We start from the raw sequence: 12,808 nt of genomic DNA, 5'->3' as shown, positions 1-12,808 counted from the left end.
TTCCTGCAGACACCTCCTAATTTTATTTTAAGTTACAAGTACCCGTCATTTTCATATCCGCCCTAACTGTTAATTTTAAAATTAATGAGTAAATGAATAAATAACCCGGGCGAATAAAATAAGCATCCCGCTGCTATTGAACCTGTTTGACATGTGCTGTCAACTTAATTCTGTCGGGTTATTGGACAATACAAAACTTTGGGAGAAGATTTTTAATTTCTACCTAAAATTGACGTGTGTTCCTTGAACGTCATGCCTGTCGATTGCCCGTGTTTTTCCTTTTCGGCGGATAAGAAAATGACAGGTATAACTAAAAATAAAATTCGATGGTGTCTACCGGAATCAGCACCACTATTTACTAGAAAAATCAATTAGTAATTTATTTTTTTAACTGTATATTTTTAACCCACACCGTAACTAATCTTCCTTTAAACTTCAAACTCAGGTCAAAAATGTAATGATTGATCACCCTTTAGACTTCAGACAATGGACACAATTCTGACGATAAGAACCTAGATCCCAGCTTACACAGTTCCACAACTATTGTTCTGCACAATGGATACTTCCTAATGATGATCGATAAGTTTATGCCGCCGTTCATACTGTCTTTATCAAATTTTTCCCGAAGCCAAATGCTCGGAAACCGCCTCTCATAAGTCATCAAATCATATCTTACGAAGTTCGTAAGTAATTTAACGCATCGCTAAACGTAACGTTCCTGAACGTTTCTCGTAGTGAAGTTTCGATTAGCCGCCGGTGCTGCCGGTAGAGATTTTTGAGATAAAGTAGGTCATGAACAGGCGGCGTTCATGACCCGCGCGGGGCGGCGGCGGCGCGGCCTGGTTGACCCACTTGTTGCCTCGCTCGCTATTTACATTACCACTCTAATTGCTGTTGGCACAAGGCAGGTGTTCAGTTACTTTATCATCTAACCTTGGGACAACCTTCCATGACTCTTATTGTCTGGTGGATTTAGGTCTGGAATTTTAAGCGGTTCCGTCCCGACTCTTTTCTTTTATTGCTTTATTTCAAGGCTCTTCCTTGAGGGCTTTATAAAAAAATAAAGGCAAAGGGCAGAAAGCTCCATAACTGCACGAGATTGACTCGAGTGCGGGCTCTTCATGACCCAACTCAAAGAAGAAAGGAGTCCATTACCACATTCAGTTCATTTACCGCATAATCACTTCTTACCCACAAATTGATCTCCATTTACTTGCTATCCCTTAGCTGTTCTTTTCCATTCGACATCGGACACACAATAGGGTACAATAGAGGCTTGGTTCCCGTGCGTGGCGCGGGCCGCGGGGTGGGCGCGGGGCGGCGGCCGGCCAGCACAAAGGAATGTAATTACGCGTCACAGACATACAGAGTCGAATGCTCCTCTTTGGTCATTTTAAGACTCTTTACCAAACCGCAGTTCCTGGGCCAAATGTTAACAAAATCCTTAAAAATTATGATATTAAAAAGCAAGTCTAAAATAGAAATAAACAAACAACCTCTCGCTGCTGGAACACTTTTAATAACTTTTCATATTTTTTAAATTAAAACTATGAAATGTTAGCAAATGGGTGTTTGTAGCTGTTTTGCTTTGCATGATAAATCTTAGAGCAGTACCTACCTATGTTAATTTAAAACTAACGAATATCATATAGCAGAGTAATGGGACATGCTTGTTGTACGCTTCAGAGACACAAGGACTTTTCGGTACAAGTAACTGTATGAAAAAGTTTCTCTTGAGGCTGAAAACTATCTAAAAAGTATCAATATTTGCTTATTCCGTCATACGGATTTAACCCCGCTTGCGGTCGCCTCTGCATGACATGTGTACCTTATGCAAATACAGATTCTCATGTAGTCTTTGATGCCGTTGTTTGTATTGTATCGTTTTTTTTTTGTTTTAGGTGGTTGAAAGGAGTCCAGTGCCCAGCAATGGGAACTAAGTATATAGTTGGTTTATATTATGTTGATGTACTTTTATTGTAACGCGTCATATCCACAGTCGTCGTATGGCAGTGCTTTCTTACGGTACTAAAGCCGAATGTGGAATAGCTACGAGATCCGTGTAAGCGCTCTTGTCCATAATGAATAATTCTTTTATAATCTTGTGTAAGTACCTTTAAATATTTTCTATTATAACATTCCTCACGTACCGCAGTACTTACATGTAAAAATAAATATGTTTTACCGTCCACGAAACAAGCGGGCGTTCAAACGCAAAGTAACAGTACGTACATGTTATTACTTAATGTAATTAAATTCTATATTTTATACTAATTAAAACGAGCTTGTAAATGTTTAAATTACTCGAACATTTTAGGTAAGTAAGTACGAACCTACTGTTTATATATTGTTGTTTGTTTGCCGATCGGACCTTTTGATGGATATACATTTTAAGCAATTCCATTAATAATTCCTGATCTGCCGCTATCTAGGTAATTAAAATCTGGCGGGCTGGCTATATTGAAACAATCGATGATGAATCGTCGCTAGGTCAATATTAAGTTAATGTCACGTTCATTTCATTCTCACTCTAAATGTATTTTAGGTTTATTTGAAATAGAAATGTATTATTTTATATGTTATTTAAAATGCCATCACTAATTTAAGAGCCACGCTCTTGTCGGTGTAGCATTCTCCGTGCTACTTTTTAGGGACAATTAGGGCAGTGGTTTCCCTCTTGCCTTCCGCCCTGTAGTACTCTGTCTGACGCGTGTGTGATGGCGCCCAGAATAGTCAATTTCTATGCCGTACTAGGGACTCCTGTCCTCCGACTTGTAATTTAAGATGTAATACAAAAAAATACCTACGATTTTATCAATTTTGATATTCGACGCCACATCAGTTGTTGAGACGTCAATTTTATTACGTTGCAAATTGAATGGCCATCCCAAACATGATTCAGGGTCAACAAGCCAGGGAAAATAGCGAAAACGTCGACAAGAGCGATTGAGACCCGCGACAGACCGGTCGACGACAATGTAATAAACAGCACAAAAGCTCAAACCTATTGAGAGTAAAACTAATTTGAGAGATTTAATGTTTCGCGAGGCTTTCATCTGGAAGGCGGTGGCGTCTTCAGAAATCAGATTAAGGTAGTTTGCTCGGCCGGCCGGAACCAGATCCGCATAAATCTAAATCAAGAGCCGCGCTCGCTTGGATCCGGCGTAATCCTCTTTCTTCGCACCCACCACGCCGCAATCACAGCCGGTTTTAGCTTGTCTCTTTATGTTACAAGTTTATTGTTCGAGTACTAGACTGCACATGTTGCCGCTCTCAATTATTTTGTTGTCGAAACTAAATAAAATCTTATTAAAAGTTCCCGTTTTAGCCGGACACGAAATAAGGTCATCTCGCTAGATGAAAGCTGTTATGTTAGTTTTGTATAAAATGTTGACTTCATATTAAATTTTGAAGGCACTAGTAACCTAGCTGGGCTTTTTGATAGAAAAATTAAACAGTTTATACTCACACAACAGACGAGGGAGCTCCATTATAAGTATTTCAGTATAGTTACTACTAAATAATGAGGAGCATAAAAAGCAAATGAAACTTTGATATTAAGGCACTTCAGTTGCCTTTAAGCCGCTTCAAATATTTTATGTATATGCTAGCACAGATGTTCCACCACAGTTGTCAACCCGTGACGGAGTTGTGTTCCGTGCATAGACAGTCACATGCAAACACAACCATATTAACGATATGTAGAGATGTATATTACAAACATACGTACACAGACACGCCAGCCATTCCTCTGTGGGAGGTAACCGTTCTTCTATAATAATATCCATCACGTGAGACAAGACGTTATCTGATAAATGTTATATTAGTTAACTTTCAAACGTCAAATATTCTGTCTATAAATAAATCTGAAAATTGGCAATATGACCTCTCCACTTTATTGTTTAAGTCCCATAGATTAAAGCTTTAGTATATATCCCAAGAATGTTTAAGAAAAGAAACAATTTTTCCTCATTAATCGAGGTTTCGCTATCTCTGTAATGTTACGTCTTTGTGGCTCTTTGAGCCCGCCGCGAGAGTCCAATCTAAATGGTTAAGAAGCTTTAATAGAATGGGTAAGCTTCAGGGCAGGAACGATTTAATTTTTTCAATAAAGTACATATACGGTTTCTCTAAGGGATATCACCAAAGAGATGTCAATACTATTAATGAAAAGAGGAAATGAAACTTCTTTTTACGGCTTTTCTTTGCGAAAGTACGAGTAATAAAGGGAACAAGAGGGTAGAATAAGAAAAGTCTAGCTTTTCCAAAATCGTGAATTGAGATTCTAATGCTGCTCACGTTTCAAACGGGCATCAGACTAAATATCCTTAAATCTGCAGTTAGCGCGGTTTATTTCAAGCCGGAGCGTATAATGGGAAGGAACACGTAGCGCGGGCTAAGCACGTCCCCTCACGTTGTTGAGGCTCCGGCTGAATGAAATTGCCGGTTTTGTTCGCTGCGCACGCCTCGGGCACAAAGCTCACTACGACAAAAACACTAATGCTGTACTGAGCTGCGCTACCCGCTCAGACCAACAAAAGTGGACGCAATAATAGATAAGTAACATTTATCTTATTTATTTATTTCACAGTTTATTGTACACAGAACAGGATAAAAAACAAATATACTAACACAAGACAGACAAACGGTATCTTATTGTGCTGAAATGTATAACTCGTAGCCTTGTAGCACTTGCTACGCCACAACGCCGCGTAGAAAAGTATGTCAGTAGGTGCTGATTTTAAAGTGAGATACTGTGTTAGTTAACTGGTTATTATAAAATATTAGCAATGTTTTAATGGTTTTATACTTTGTATTAGTATAACAACTGTTCGTTGTTTGTGATTGTATTACTAATACATATAAGGTTTGTACACTCATAGTCAAAAATACTAAGTCATCGATATTATTATTATAGAATTGGTTGAACCTTTTATTATTATTGAGTTTTCTATATCTCGCTCCATTTATCTAATGTTCTATTACATTTCTGGCGGGCTGGCAAGAACATTCGACTTTGTAGATAGCGATAAGAATCTCATCTAGGCGGGAACTCAGCAGGTTGGGATCGCATAATTTGACCGGGAATACATGTGCCGAACACACCTTAACCCTATCTTGATCTCGCCCCGCCCATAAAACAGGCCTTGAACGCCAATTTGTTCGAACGAAAAAATTGACCGGCAAATACTTTTCCTTTCTGAGTTTTTGAGGGCTGTAAACATAGTTTTGATTTGCCAACATTTTTGATATTCTTCTTCTATCGTGTGGGTTGTGAGGTGAATTACCAACCCCATCAACCCTGGTGTCAGGGTTATTATTGAGCCGCCAAAGGCCCCTGACATGGCTCATGTAACGACTACTCACTTACATCAGTAAGTAGTAACCGGGACCAACGGCTTAACGTGCCTTACTTTTTGGACGCATCATCTTACTTTTTGGACAATCAGTGATCAGCCTTTGATATTATGTATTATAATCTTAAAAATATACAAAAGTACGTACTTATAGAAGACCACGCATCTCATTTAATTCGTTGGGGGTAAGCAGAACCAACGGAATTATACCTACTTACTAGAGGTACAATTCTGACGCACCACTGTCGCTTTACCCTTCCACTCTCACTAAAGAAATATACTGTAATTTTTAACGTCTGAAAGTCTTCAGAGTTCGACGCTAAAATGGGGGAGGTAGGTATGAAAACTTGTTTGTACTGGATAGCGCTTGCATATTTAATTAGGTTATGTTATGAATGAGGGAGCGTGGAATAAATTAAATAGTTGGAGTTTTAGCATAGTGCACGATGATGCAAATTGAAAAAGTTCCAGAGAGACATTCATTTGGCACAGCGGGTGGCCGGCAGGGCAGTCTGTTTACGCGGTGCACCGGCCTTTAGAAATGGATTCCCACGCCGCCGCAACTAAATAAACCTTGCTGTAAATTAGATAGTTTCCAGCCACAGTTTTGTGTGCAGCACTGAAATAGAATTCGTTCCACTCCGATTAATCCTGCGAATGTCGTGTAGTGGTGAAAAATACATTGTATTTCATGTTGTCTTTTGTTTCATGATTATAATAGGTATTTTTCCATTAAAAACCTTTGAATAAAGAACTCTCTCTTTCTTTCTTTGAGGAGAAAGCCCTAGACCGGGAGGAGTGGAAGAAAGGGAGAGATGCATTTGCCCTGCAGTGGGGTGGTGTAGGCTAGGAGTAATAGTAGAACAAAGAACGTCCACGGTCTGAATTGATAACAGCGATGACGTAATTCAAGCCTCAAGTATGCATTGCTTATAAAACTTTATTTTTGCATGTAATAATTCATTCGTAACATAGTTCCCACATATATTTGTTTAGCTGTCGCTAATTAGTCGCCTTCCTATTATTTAAAACTGTATAATGAACCAAAAATAAACAAAAAGCTTTATTTCGCTCGTATGACGTGTTATATCACATTTCGCTCCAATTAGTAGTACGCATGGCCTACTTCCAATAGCATCACAAAATAAATCCTCGTGATTTATCAATCAACTTGAAAGGCTGTAACAATGGTCTGGATTTAAATAAATGTGCAGTGTACTCGGTGTGCATACGTGTTCAATTGAGCAGGTAGAGTAATAATTTCAAAAACGCGCTGTGAAACCGTCAAAGCGGACAGCCCAACACCCTCGTGGACAGCGGCACTCCAACACTACACGGAATCCACATCCGAATCAAAAATAAACCGAATTTTGTACCTGACGCCGTTGCCGCCTGGGGAATATTGATTTTACAGACGCGCTGTTTTACAGGATCATACATTGTACGTCTACCTATGACATGGAAGCATAGGACATATTGGCATGTTAAACCGCATGAATCAAACGCTCACATATTATAGAAGATAAAGTGCATACTACACTAATGCACAGTATATTAGACACCATACGATGCCTCTACATGTGGAACTGCTTAGCATTTATACATATAGAATAACCAATATCATATTCATGAACAGCACTTTCATCGGTAAAGAAGATATTAGTTTTTAATATCTTATTGCGTAAATGAATTCTCAAAGTATAAACAAGTTATCGCTCCGGTCATTAATGTAATTGAAATAAAATATATGTTCGTTCATTTCATTCATCTGAGTAATACCTTTTTGTTTCGGCGTGATACCCTTTCAATCGCAGATGAGGGCCTTTGTGTAAAGTGGAGGTTTAAGTATACCTGAACCTAAATTGAATGTGTATATATTATCGCATTGTATCCTTTTTACAGATTTTCCTAGATGCTCAGTAGGAATATGTATAAGTAACTTAATTAATAAATGGTTAAATCTCTTTAAGGGTCAGCGCAGGATAAGAGCAGTGTAACATTGAAAAAATAACATTGTTACGTTGTGTGAATGCAAAAACAAATTGCACCGATAAAATATAAATATTGTCGTAATTTCGCTAAATACCTGACACGTCTTGAAAATTTTAAATTTCACTCCACACAATCTCCGACAGTTAGTAACTTCCTAGAAAATTTTATTTCTACTCTAAAAATCCTTGGCTTTGTATGCGAGTGAAATCACGATGTCTAGAATAAGATTTGTATTGTATTTGTAAGAGTGCACTTCTATCTACCTATCTTTGCCACTTTGTTTACGGATGTGTTAGTTTTCCTTGTCAGAAAAGGAACAAAACAGCTGAGTTCTGGACGGAAGAAATATAATACTATTACAACATGACCATGATCTCACGAGTGGCTTTAATTTTAATCCCAAAATAATATTTTTTACCTTCACCCCTCGACGTGTTTAATATCCTCATCAAGTAACCCTGTTGACTATTACTTGTACACATTTGTTCTCCCTTGAGGGATTTCAATTTAAAACCTTTGTTTAATTTTACAACTCAAGTTACCCTGTGCCTGTTTTACTGTGTATCTTTCATCTACCTTATTACCTTCACAACAAAGGCACGAAAAGAGCGGTACAAATTAAAAATAATGTCTCTTTTAATGGATCTAATGTACTACGGAATTGGTAGTCGCTTTTAAAATGACGTCGAAAGTATGACAGAATAAAACCAAATCAATATTAGCCGATCACAACTCTATTCCAACACTTTTGCCTCTCCATTTGTACTGGTTCAACGTCAAAAGAAGAATGCGACGCTATTTTGTAAAGCTAGTTTTAGTCGACAGTGGAAAGCTCTAGAAAGAACACTATGACGACCATCATCTCCATCTTTAGCCTTTTTTGTTACAATTTTAAAAATTAAGTACAATTTATTTTTGCCCTTCATTTCGATTAAAAAAAAAATCCAATGATGATAAAATACAACTCATACGAGTACATTGGTGATAATAGCAAGCATAGCACTTGTGATTCGAAGCACGTCCCCTTTAAAGGGTAAACAATTGAACTATCTTAAGATAAACAACAACTGCTGTCGTGCCGTTGAATTCCGATTCGGATCTCCAATCGTGACGATTTTACACATACAGGGCACAAGGGTCCACTTAATCAACCTTGCAGGATGTGGAGCATGCTCCACCATGCTGCTTCACTGTGGTTTAACAATGAACACATCTTGTTTTTTTGTTTATGTTCTTAGTACTTACAACAAAGTCATCATCTTTGGCCACAACATCTATCGTAGATGATTCTTGCAGCACTTGTGAGTCTACGGGTTCCCGCAGCGCCGCCGATGGCTATAGAGCCCTATAGCAGAGCGGCATTTCATTTTTTTTTTACAACAAAGTAAGTATGTGATATTTATGATTACAATTCATACTCGTTCAGGAATTTAACTAATACAATATATCAGAGGTATAAGGTTGAACTTTATTAATTTATGCGCCATCATATGTATACACTTGCAAAATGTTACAATTTAAAAACCGCTCGACAAGCAAAGAAGATGTTTTATGAAAATAATCAGTTTCAAACTCAAATTCCATGATAATGCTGGAGTTGTACGAAGTCCTTCACAATTTCGCTTAGCACAGTTGAAATTAGTTTAAAAATATTCCTTCTTGAGATATTGGTGTAAGATATTAAATTAATATTTCAGTCATAGCTTCTCAGCTTAGCCAGAATCCTTTTAACTTTGACTATTTGCGTTTATTTTTGTATGTTTTGACGTTCCTTTTCCTTAAGGGACTTTCCAAACGACGTTACACACGATAGATGGCGTTGTTCACTTTTAACGTGATAATTACCTACTTTCTCATTGTTGGAGTACATAATAAAAGAAAATAGAAGAAAATATTTATTTCCATATTGGACGCCACATTTACAAACTTAAATTACAGAAATTAAAAAAAATCAAAGACAAATAATTACAGACATTAAATACACAATGGAGGCGCCAAAAATAAAAAAGGATAAAAAATAATAATGATGGATAATTGTTCGAAAATGTAATGTAATGACAGAAGCATATATAAAAAACATTATGTATAGAATAATGTTGCTAGCTATATTGCTTCTCTTTATTTTGATCAGAATAATATAATGGGTGGAAGTTGTAATTATACCCTGGTGTAATAAAAAGGGTCATCATTTATACTCAAAAACAAAGATAAAAGATGCATATGTCTGTTATCCAAGAAATTAGAAGTTTAAACAAAGAAATAACTTAACAACGCCATCTATCGTGTTTTTGGGGAACGCCGATTGGAAAGTCCTTCCTTGTTATTCATATTTTACGTGCAAAATGTTGTGTGACGCGTCACATCACATCTTCGGAGATGTCATGAAGTTTATGATGAGGGTAGAAATATCAATTATGACTAAAGTCATTGTCGTCACTCGACGTTTGGTATCCGGTGGTGGTGTAACTTGACGAGAAACAGATTGACTTTGGGGAAACATTCATATGAAATATAGGTATAAACAGTTCATACAATGGTATGCTGCATGCTAGACACACTTCTTCTTCTATCGGGTGGGTTGTAAGGTCGAGTACCAACCTCATCAACCCTGGTGTCAGGGTTACTATTGTACCGTCAAAGGCCCCTGACATCGCTCATGTAACGACTACTTACTTACATCAGTAAGTAGTAACCGGGACCAACGGCTTAACGTGCCTTACTTTTTGGACGCATCATCTTACTTTTTGGACAATCAGTGATCAGCCTTTGATATTATGTATTATAATCTTAAAAATATACAAAAGTACGTACTTATAGAAGACCACGCATCTCATTTAATTCGTTGGGGGTTAGCAGAACCAACGGAATTATACCTACTTACTAGAGGTACAATTCTGACGCACGGATCTAACGTGCCTTCCGAAGCACGGATCATCTTACTTTTTCGACAGTCAGGTGATCAGCCTGTAATGTCCTAACCAAACTAGGGATCACAAACTGATTTTTGTGTACTGGGAGGTTTTCTGGCCACGTCTTTCCCTCAGCGTTACAGATTCCGATGTGGTAGTAGTTTTACAGCTAGTTACATAATATGTAATTAAATTTTTTGACGTTCGAAAAGCGGTAACTTTGTAAGCCAATTTTGAAAAATAAATATTTTTGTTTTTTTTTTTTAATATTTGTGATATGTCCCCACCGGGATTCGAACCCAACGCTCAACCACTGGACCACCGAGGCCGTTACACTAGACAAATGTTATTTATTTCTTATGCCTATGGAAATATATTTTGTGTACAGAATATACGCATTGTGGATAAACACTGGCTCAATTCTGCTGAACTGTTTAGCTATTTAATCTCCTTTAAACAATATAAAATAGAGTTTTAAATCGGTACCTAATTACATTACTGTCTAGCACACGTGCACTTGGGTAGCCCGTAACAGTTGGCAACACATGTTACACCGTTTTATGATGGTTATCATTCGGAACCGTGTTTACTGTGTGGTGTTCTCCCTTGAAATATAGGGCGGAGAGCGGTGGCACTTATACTTCAGCGGTCGTATAGTGTACGCGAATGGGCCTTTGCATAGAGAAGGATAATAAAGCCATAATTATTATGACAACAAATGAGTTCTTTCCTTTATTTTGCAATATACTTACGTAAAACAAAACCAGCCATACTAAACACTGATCCGTGTTTAGGACTAGAACTGCGTTATGTTTGGATAACAATAATAATTAATAACAATGAAAAAGCTGTTTCAAAGTAAGTGACGTGGAACGCAATAAAATCTGTCATCGTGCAAGCGTTCAAACACTTTACGACTAATTAAAAAACGAAACAAAAGAATGTAATAAAGATAAAAAATAAGTCAGAGACAGTATCTCGAAGGACCCTTTTAACGCTTCCCTGTTTCCATTCGGTTGAAGCGTTCTCACCTTACGATGAATTAGCATTTAAAAAGGAAAAATATCCATAAAACATTTATTTAGCAGGCGTTCCGTTCATTTTGAATCGGTTTGTTTTCATCGAACTCGAGGAAAATTTGTCTGATAAAGTTCTATAAAGCTTCGAGTTAGTAAACATCCCGGTCGACCGTCCATGTAGTGTTTACTTAATTGGAGGGATTGTAACTTCCGTTGAAAATGTTTCCAACTACTTCTTTTCAGTGGCAGTCAATATGTATTCAAAATAAAAGCAGTGGAATCCGTGAAACTGAAAGCCATGCTATTTCATTACTGGCTGGAAAAGCAAAATATTATCGGACATTTGCACGGTTCTCTTTAGTAAGAGATTTGCGCTTTTCAGCATTTCAGTATAAACTGCTTTATACACATAAAGTGAACGTTTAGGACAAAAGAAATAAAGAAGTTCCCGTTGACAGACTTTGTGCAGAATTTTGTGAAAGTACGCGTGGCTGAAAGGAGTGCGTTTAATATGCACGCTTTGATAACTACACCTTTATACCACTCGCTACGTGCCAATAGAACCGTCAGAATGGGTGTCGTCGCCGGCGCTACCTACTAGATCCCGCCGGCTTTGGTATTACTAATCGATAGTCATATATCATTCATATTTTAATCATGTTAGTTACTTATCATCGCACGGAAAAAACATAAAAATATTTACTTACTTACTAAAATATTGATCCTGTGGTAATCGATATTTAAGGCAGCTATCAATGTAACTTTAGTAGACACGTATCAAATCAATATGATGGTTAGGTACATTGCTCTTGATCCAAACAGCGAATCTTATATACATCGTATTTTTAACGATATCTATTCCCAAAATATGCCATCTATATAATTTATAACGAAATAAACGATTTGAATTGAAATGAGAGAATGCGAATTGAGAGAGCAGTATTGGTAACGTGATAATATCGGGGCATCTCTACATTCTCTACGGAGACTGCTTTCAGCAGGCCGCCCCTCCCGTCGCCTCCCTACTTCACCCTACCCACGGCCAATCGGGGGGAGGGGGAGCAGTAAAAAAGTTCCACAAACTTTACAAAAATTAAATAAGCACTGAGTACCTCCTGTTTATTTTAAGCGAGTTATTATAAGGCTCTCTTTGGGGGGGTTCTGAAACCGTATAAGGGAAGTTTCAGTTTACTTTGTAATGTAGATATACCAAGAATTTCAGTTATTGCAAACCGAGATATGAATTACAGAATTTAGAAAAAGTTGCACTCGTTAGTACGGATGAAATGGAGGTGTATCAAATCGCTGAATAGATTAAATAGGCTAAAGTTTGTATACAGCATATTAGATTACATTCATTCATTCTATGCATATTGCAGGTATACAATTCACACAAAACAAAAGCTTGCTGTACGAAATCTGCTTTCTCGCATTTCACGTAGTTATTAATAATTCTCAGCATTGTGAGAGTCTAGACCCGTGCATACAATATTATAATGCAATATGACACCTTGCATAATACATGCCTAAT

The 12,808-nt window shown here is 37.4% G+C and overlaps 1 protein-coding gene across 6 annotated transcripts in view; it reads right to left on the bottom strand.

The window, feature by feature from the left end:
- Positions 1-12,808, bottom strand: part of LOC126372413 (regulating synaptic membrane exocytosis protein 1) — a 139,355-nt gene that overhangs the window by 40,884 nt on the left and 85,663 nt on the right. The gene's annotated exons all lie outside the window — the stretch shown is intronic.

This window comes from Pectinophora gossypiella, chromosome 14 (genome assembly GCF_024362695.1).
Source record: "Pectinophora gossypiella chromosome 14, ilPecGoss1.1, whole genome shotgun sequence".
NCBI lineage: Eukaryota > Metazoa > Arthropoda > Insecta > Lepidoptera > Gelechiidae > Pectinophora > Pectinophora gossypiella.
The sequence above is the reverse complement of the archived record's forward strand: the minus strand, read 5'-3'. Positions and strand labels throughout refer to the sequence as shown.